At 40.7% G+C, this 9,100-nt stretch overlaps 1 pseudogene; it reads left to right on the forward strand.

Annotated features, from left to right (window-relative positions):
• The first annotated feature begins 3,395 nt into the window (after positions 1 to 3,395).
• LOC145719139 (E3 ubiquitin-protein ligase TRIM58 pseudogene) lies at positions 3,396 to 7,393 on the forward strand (annotated as a pseudogene).
• Positions 7,394 to 9,100: the final 1,707 nt, after the last annotated feature.

The following is a 9,100-nucleotide window of genomic DNA, read 5'->3' on the forward strand; positions in this document are numbered from 1 at the left end:
TACTCAGCTATCAGAAAGGATGAATACCCAACTTTTACATCAACATGGATGGGACTGGAGGAGATTATGCTAAGTGAAATAAGTCAAGCAGAGAACGTCAATTAGCATATGGTTTCACTTATTTGTGGAACATAAGGAATAGCATGGAGGACATTAGAAGGAAGGGAAAAATGAAGGGAGGGAAATCGGAGGGGGAGATGAACCATGAGAGACTATGGACTCTGAGAAACAAGCAGGGTTTTAGAGGGGAGGGGGGAGGGGGGATTGATTAGCCTGGTGATGGGTATTAAGGAGGGCACGTACTGCACGGAGCACTGGGTGTTATACGAAAAGAATGGATCATGGATCACCACATCAAAAACCAATGAAGTATTGTACGGTGACTAACATAACATAATAAAATAAAAAAAATAAAAATAAATAAATAGATTGCTCACTGCAAACACAACATTGAGAAATGGACCACTGATGTAATATATATTTGTATATTTATAAAGAATAGTTTAAAAACAAACAAACAAAAAAGAATACTGAGAAAAAATAAAGTAAAGATGGCCAGAAGTGTTCAGGTTAGGGCACCTGATTTTGAATTTGACAATCAAGGAAGGCCCCTTGGGGTTAACTCATCATATATATAATGTGGAAGAAAACATTCCAGGCAGCAGAAATAATGAGTGTCCAGGCCTGAGATAGAAATATAGAAGATGCGTTCCAGGAACTATGAGGTCTGTGTGGCTGGGTAAGAGTAAGCAAGGGCAGAGTCAGAGAGGCCAAGAAAAGACCAACTAGCACAGGGTGCTATGGGCAGGTCAATGTGGCCAGGATGCTTTACTTTGAGTGAAACAGGAAATCAATGAAAAGTTGTAAATGGAGGAATAACATGATTAGATTAATGTTTTGAGAGTCTTACTCTGTACGTTTTATTGAGAATAAATTCAAAGGGGCGAGGCTTTAAGTGGGAAAAGCAATTAGGAGCCTTTGCAATAATTCATAACATGGTAGTATTATCAGAGGTGCTGAGATCTGGAATGTGGACAGAATCTTGGTATATTTCAAAGGTAGAGCTGTGGGTGTCTGGGTGGCTCAGTTGTTAAGCGTCTGCCTTCAGCTCAGGTCATGATTCCAGGGTCCTGGGATAGAGCCCCGCATCAGGCTCCCTGCTCAGCGGGAAGCCTGCTTCCCCCTCTCCCACTCCCCTGCTTGTGTTCCCTCTCTCACTATCTCTCTCTCTCTCAAATAAATAAATATATAAATCTTAAAAAAAAAAAAAGGTAGAGCTGGCAGAATCTGCTGTTGGATGAGGGATGAGTTGTCAGAGAAAGAGAAAAATCAAAATGATTCCAGAGTTTGAATCTCCAGAATTGGCATAATGAAGTTGTTAACATTGATGGTTAAAGCTGCAGGTGTGGGAGAAGAAGGGAGTTGGGTTTTGAACATACCAATGTTGTGATGAATGTTAAATATCCAAAGTTTGATGTCAAGTAAGCAGATGATTCTGCAAATACAGTGTTTCAGGAGAAAGGTCTAAGGTAGAGATATGCATTTGGAATCAGTAAGCACATGAATGGAATTTAATTAAAGCAATGATCCAGCCAGCCCAGGAATGCATTGAGAGTGAGCTGAGAAAGAAAGAAGAGGTCCCAGTCCTAAAACCATTGGATGGAGAAGAGAGGAATACAGCAAAGGAGACCAAGAATGAGTGATGAGTAGGGAGGGAAGGAAATTGTGATGATCAGTGTCTTTGGGAAAGAGAAAGGAGGTTTTCCAGGACAAAGGATTCTCAACAACATTGAATGCTACAGAAAAGTAATTTAAGGTGAACTCTAATGACTACTCACCAGTGTGGAGGTCACTGGGAAGTTTCCTTTGAGTATTGTTATATCACGATGAACAATTGAGTGTAGGAGAGAGGGGTGGGGGAGCAATTGGAGATAGACCATTTTAACAACCACTTCACAGATTTATTTTCTTATAAATGGATCAAGGAAGTGTGCTGGAGTGGAAATGATGTGTAAAGACAACATATGTTAAGTAGGCCTAGCACAGTTCCATGGAAACCCACATTTCTGTCTGTTACTTATGACCTCTAGAGTTTGGGGAAATTGCATAAACTCTGACTCTGAGTCTCCTCATCTATAATGTGGGGATGATAACAGTCACCTTGAGGGTGGTTAAATGGGTTAGCAGCGATGATATATTACATACATGACCCACTCAGGTTAGGGTATCAACACAAGACCACCAGAAGTGGATTTAGAGACAAATAGTAATAAGGGTCATTATAGTAGTATTTGTTATTATTATGATGTTAAAAATAAAACCATATTAATGAAACTTATTATTTTTAAATGTTTATAAAGTCAAGGCACTGAATATTTTACATCCTGCCTTCTTCATTGAGATTTTACACATAAATGTATTTATTAATTATGTGTATAAGTAAAATTTCACATCAATCTCCCTGGGACTTCACAGTATCAATATTGGTTTTCTGTTGTTGTGTAACAAATTACCACAGACTTCACTGCTTAAATCCACATACATTTATTAGGTCATAGTTATACAGACCAGACATTCATGTGGGATCAGCTCATTTCTCTGCTTAGGTTTTCACAAGATCAATATTAAGGTGTTGGCAGGCTGGGCTCCTCTGAAGAGTCTGGGGAGGAATCCACTCCCAAGCTGATTCAGTCTATTGGGATAATGTAGTTATGGCAGTTGTAGGACTGAGATCCCCATTTCCTTGTTGGCTATCAGTTGGAGGTCACTGGCCTTTCTTCTCATGTGGCTCATTCTGTCTTCAAAGACAGCAAGGACACATTAAATTCAAATCTCTCTCACTTCCTGTTCTGCCACCAGCCCAATAGCCAGAGAAACCTTTCTGATTTTAAGGGTTCATGTGATTAGATGAGATCCACCCAAATCATGTTCCTCTTGTCATAAAATATAATCATGAGAGTAGCACCAGGGTCTATAGGTCATGGGGCTCATTTTAGAATTCTGCCTACCAGAGTAACATAACATTGGAAGAAAGTGGTAGATTTCAAATTAACAAAATTTCTCTATGGATTTTGAGAAAAAATAAATGCAGAAGATCTTCCTAAGAGCACCCAAGTGTTCTGAATGTAGGTGAAAGGTATCTAAATAATTATGCTTATGGTTCATCACATCGTCAGTGGTTATGCTTTTATTGGGGTAATAATGAGTCCTGAATTATGCAGAGGTAGCAATGGGATACACAAGGAAGTAATGAGGAATATACTAGTGACCCACAAGGCAAACTATTATTTTTCTTTCTCTAGGAGTTATTTGAGAGAGGAGGATGAGGAATGGTGGGACTATTATACATAATATTGTGCTTCCTATGTTTTTACCAGTCTTCTCTGCCCTTTCACATGTCCCACAAAATTCTTCCCACAGTTGATGTAAAGCTGGACCCTGTCACAGCACACCCTAGCCTCCTCTTGACGGCTGATCTACGCAGTGTGCAGGATGGAGAGCTGTGGAGGGATCTCCCCAACAACCCCGAGCGATTTGACACATGGCCCTGTATCCTGGGTTTGCAGAACTTCTCCTCAGGGAGGCATTACTGGGAAGTCATGGTGGGAGAAAGAGCAGAATGGGGTTTAGGTGTCTGTCAAGAAACAGTGCCACGGAAGGGGGAGACCACACCCTCTCCTGAGAACGGAGTCTGGGCCATGTGGCTGCTGAAAGGGAATGAGTACATGGTCCTTACCTCCCCATCAGTGCCTCTCCTCCACCTGGAACGGCCTCATTGCATTGGGATTTTTTTGGACTATGAAGCAGGTGAAATCTCCTTTTACAATGTAACAAATGGGTCTTACATCTACACATTCAATCAACTGTTCTCTGGTGTTCTTCGACCTTATTTTTTCATCTGTGACACGATTCCTCTTATCTTGCCATCTATGACAGATGTGGAGTCAGAAAATTGGGCATCCAGGGGTCATCTTGACTCTGCTTCTAATGTGAGACACGATCATTCCTAAAATTCTGTTCCTGAGAATTTTACACCTAGCAAAGGTTCCTGGGGTGGAATGAGGATGCAAACATGCTAAGCTCCAACAAATGCCCCCATTCAAATCAGCACTTTAATCCTTCTTGCTATGGACATTTTTACATCAGGACAAAACAGAAAATATTAAATATTTACATTTGGAGGAGAATTATAGAGCATATATATTTAATTTTGTAAGTGATGATCTCTATAGCCCATGTGGGGCTTGAACTCACTACCCGAGATCAAGAGTCACATGCTCTTCTGATTGAGCTGGCCAGGCGCCCCTATATATCATAATTTTAGAAATGGAGCAGGCTTCTCAAGTCTTACAAATGGTGCTGCACATTTTCTTGATGAGGCTTTGTCCAAGTCAATGGACCTTTTGTTAAGGATTTCTATACATTCATTATAATTTCTCATTCTTTTTGATCTCCTTTCATTCCAACTCATATTAAGAATAGAAATGACCTTTTTTTTTTTTTTTTTTACAAATGGCAAGTCTTAAATTGGTGGAGAACAGTCCAATATCACTCCAGCATCAGATACATAATTCTGTTTCTCTTCCTCTCTCATTCTGTCTCTCTCTGTCTGCCTCTGTCTCTTTCTTTCTTGCTCCTGACTTATTTTTTGCTTTATACCTATTATTGATAACATTCCATTTCCTTCTAGATTAACATATTCAGAACCATTTCTTTTTACATTCAATTTTCCTATGACTATATTCATTTACTTTCTAAATCCTCTTTATACTGGACTAATTTCTAAGGATTATGAAATCCATTCCTCTGATTCTAATATAACTGATTATGACTCCAGACACATCTAGGACTGCAACTTTTTCCTTTATTTTTAGAGACTTTTTTTTAGAGTAGAAATTACTCAGAATTCTGATTCAACTAGTTCTTTGACTTAGCCATTTGCTAGTGGCAAGACCTCAAACAAATAAACCCTTTGTCTTTAGATCTCACCAATTTAATATGGTTCCTATAAGTGAAATAGTGATATGGACCTACAATGCTATGACAGATATTTAAGATCATGATTGATATGATCGGTTTTAATTAAACTTCTCTACTTAAATACAATATAAAGATGATGATGATGATGATGAACTGATAATGATATTTGACTTATTTTTAAAGTGTACTCTGTAACTTCCTAAAAAAATTCTTAAGTCCTTGAAGGCTAACTTCACTGCTACGTTTCTCTATATCTGTGTCTAATAAATAATTGCCAGACAAATGCTAAAGTGTTTAAATGCTAAATATTTAAGTGCCATACAATTATTAATTAATGGGAAATTTAGTTAACATTACTTTAATAATAATCTGCCAATACTTTAATCCTCCACTTTAACTCTACCTTGAATTTTAACATATTTTTCTCTTCCTGAAACATCTCTTTGACTAAAATCTTTCACTTACTTTCCAATAACATCATTAACATAGTTTTCTTTCTAGAGTTTTTAAACATTTTTCTTTCCAGGCTTTTTACATTTGGAGGACTATCATGAAGTATAATAATTTTAGCAATGGAACAATCTCATAAACTGTATTTCCAGATGGCTCTACATACTTTATTGATGAGTCCTTGTATTAAAGATTTCTGTACATTCATGTGTAATACATTTTTGTTTGATCATAAGCAAACAAGTCCTCTTTCCATCTCTCCTTTTCAAATGGAGGTAATAATAATGTATTCTTGCATGCCTCTTGTTGATATTTTATAGACCACACATACCTGAGGCCTCTTCCATGCATGGTCTGAGTAGAGAAGAGGCTCATGCCCTGGGTTTTCATTCATGCTTCCCCATCATCAGGGGTTAAACAGGAGCTGGCAATGTAGTGAAACACCTACTCATGTCACTGTAAGGCCAGGGATCCATGACAGGAGACCATATGGTGAACATACACTCACAGCAGTAGAGACCCTTCCCCATGGGCATCAGGAGGAACGGAGTCACTGCTCTGAGATCACACCTCCCCAGGGGCTTCTACCCATTCACTTAAGCTTAAGAAGCAGAAGGACACCACGGCACAGCCTCAGGCCTTCCACCCTCTTCAAGGCATGAACAGAGAATGACTAGTCCCTAAAAAAAGTTAACATCCTGGTTTCCACTGTCTCCCTCCCATCCTGTTACCTCACTTTGCATCTTATCATGATTTATGTCAATTATTCAACCAACTTAAATCTTCCTTCATCCCTTGCTTCCCAAGCTGCATGAAGTTTTGTGCATCTGCTATTATGACCCTTTCTCCTTTCCCTCCCTAATTCCTGAAAGGTGTCTTCTGTTCTCCCTGGAATTCCGGTTCATCAACAGCTAACTTCTTTAAATCATCTTTAAAGATCTTTCCTATTCACTGAACTCTCCCTTACTTTCTTCTCTGCCCTTTCTCCTAAAACACACACACACACACACACACACACACACAGAGGCTTCTTCATCTCAGTGGAAGGGAACTGCATCCTTTCAATTGCTCGGGCCAAGAATCTGGTTGACTCCTCTCTTGATTTCTTTAGCTCTCACCCAGCCCATCAGCAAACCTTTGACTTTACCTTCAGAATACACACAGAGTTCAACCAATCCTAACCACTCTGCTGCTATAACTCTGGTCTGAACTTCCATCCTCTTCCACTGGGTTACTACAACAGTTTCTTAACAGTCATCTTGGCTGTACTCCAGCCCCTCCCATGTCCATTATCAGTGCACAGTTGGGCTGATCCTTCAGTTCCCAAGACAATAGTTCCAGTGCAATGACTTTACATTGAACTTAAAATTAAAGCCATAATCTTTACAGCAAGCCTTCAAACCCTGGAGTATCTGAACACCGGTTCCTTACCTGATTCTGATTCTGTCTCTGTCCACATACTGCTGGTTTCATCCTCCTCCTTCTACTCTGGCATCTAGGCTGGGTGTACACCAGACCAGGCATTTCTCACCATGGGACCTTTCTGCCAGCTGTGCCCTCTACCTGCAATTCCCTTTTCCTACATTTCTGCTTTACTCATACCCCCCCCTTTTTTACCATTAAACCTGCTCAAACCCAGCTTCTAGGTCAGAACTCTACAGTCTGAACAACCTCAGTGTCCACCCAGAGCCCACTCTCCCAGTGCTTTTTTTCCAGTATTATACTTAACAGTTTCTAAATGTATTCTATCTTATTTATTGGGTTTGTTTTTGTTTGTTTTGCCTTTTCTTGGTAGAATGCAAGCACTCTGAAGGAAGGGATCTTTGTCTATTGATAACAGTATTTTCTACATATCTCAAGCACCTCAAATACTGGCTTGTACATGGTTATCACTCAATACATATTTGTTGAATAAATAAATGATTGACTTTCAGGGGACAGAATTCAATGGTGGATCTAAAAGTGTTTTGCAAAATACAATATATTATTATTATTATTACTATTACTATTTTTTATAACTATTCAACCACTGACCAATAAATTTTAATGTCAAATACTAAATGAGTAGAATCAATTTTTAGGTATAGAGAAAATTTCAATAGAAGGATCAATTTGAGCTAGTAGTTTCCAAGATGGCAGAGTAATAGGGGGACCCTGAACTTGCCTTGTCCTCCGAATACAACCTTCAACTATTTTGAACAACTAGGAAAAGGATCAGAGGAATATAGTAACAATCTGCACATTTGGACTGAGTGAATTTGGCAGAAGCAAGGTTCAGAACCATGAACTGGGGGACTGGGAAGCTGCAGGGCTGGGAATGGGAGGAAGCAGGTTCAAGGAGCAAAGTCAGGAAGAGGGAGAAATTTGGAAAGAATGCAATGGTTTGTGACCCCACAATAAGCTGTGGTGAGCAGATCCCTGGGTTGTTCAGGGAGAGATTGCTTCCCTACCTGGAGGGCACTTGAGGAGCATATTTGTCCTCTCCAGAAACAAAGGAATAGCCAGGGAGCCAGTGAGGGGAGCACCACAGCGGGGTCAGAGGGGCACGCAGAAGGCAGAAAACCTCTTAATTTTTTGGTGTGAGCTAAAGTAGGCTTGAACCTTTGTGCATGCTCCAGGAAGCCACTTTTCTGGGACTGGCTGAGCACAGAACAGAGACCAGAGTGGATCGCTGCTAACCTGACCACTGCTTTTGCTGTCTGCCACAATAGATTCAAGCTTCTGCAACAGCTTTCCTGGCACAAAGGAGAGTAGGGGACTGAGTAAAGTGTAGATGACTGATACCCTGGCTCCATCTTTTTGCTGAGTATTACAATAAACTCTAGCCTCTACATGTGCACTGTGTGAGGACTTTTTGGGGACTAGCTGATTCTGGGAAAGACCTGAGCCTCCCCACCTGGGGACAGGAGTGGGTGCACACATATTACCAGGCTCTTTAATACTTGGAGTTTTGAATCTCAGCCACTGGCCAGAGACAAAATGCAGGAGATCTGTGGCTCTGGGCATGCTGATGACCTGGGCACAGACAGGTTAGAGCAGGGAATTGATGAGTGCCTCAGCCACAGGCGATTGCCTGCTTTTCTGGGAGGGCCTCCTGAGAAGCAGCTGCCAGGAGTTCAGCCCCCCAGGGACAAAGAGATGGGGTGATGCCATATTCTACCTCCTCCACAACCAACCCTTCCTCCTGTCCACCAGCACAGACTCCAAAGAGAAACACAGTGCCTCTAGTGGACACTGGAATCCCTTACACTAAACCCTGCCCCCTGACCTGGTAGGAACATCTTTCTGAGGGCAAGTCAGCTTGTGAGCCAGCACAGCAGGCCTCTCCGTCAGAAGACAAACACAAACCACAGCCTATACCAAGTCTACTGATAAAAGAAAGCTCCAAAACATCGGCTTCTAGCTTGACCTCACAAACAAATCAAAGCATACTTATGTAAAGGAACAAACACTCCCCACTACAAAAAAGGAGGAACTCTGTAGAGGAAGGGCTAGTGGGAAAGAGCAGCCAAAACACAACAGCAGAGTGTACACAGCATACACCATAATCACTTCCTGAAGACGTTGTTGTTGTTGATAGTATAATTACTGTTTTGGCTGATTTCCCCCCCCCTTTTTTTCTTTCTCTTTCTTTCCTCCTTTCTTTTCAGGACAAAATGACTAGAAGGAG

This window comes from Leptonychotes weddellii, unplaced genomic scaffold (genome assembly GCF_054177405.1).
Source record: "Leptonychotes weddellii isolate Sample4059 unplaced genomic scaffold, ASM5417740v2 HiC_scaffold_3144, whole genome shotgun sequence".
In the NCBI taxonomy this organism is placed as follows: domain Eukaryota; kingdom Metazoa; phylum Chordata; class Mammalia; order Carnivora; family Phocidae; genus Leptonychotes; species Leptonychotes weddellii.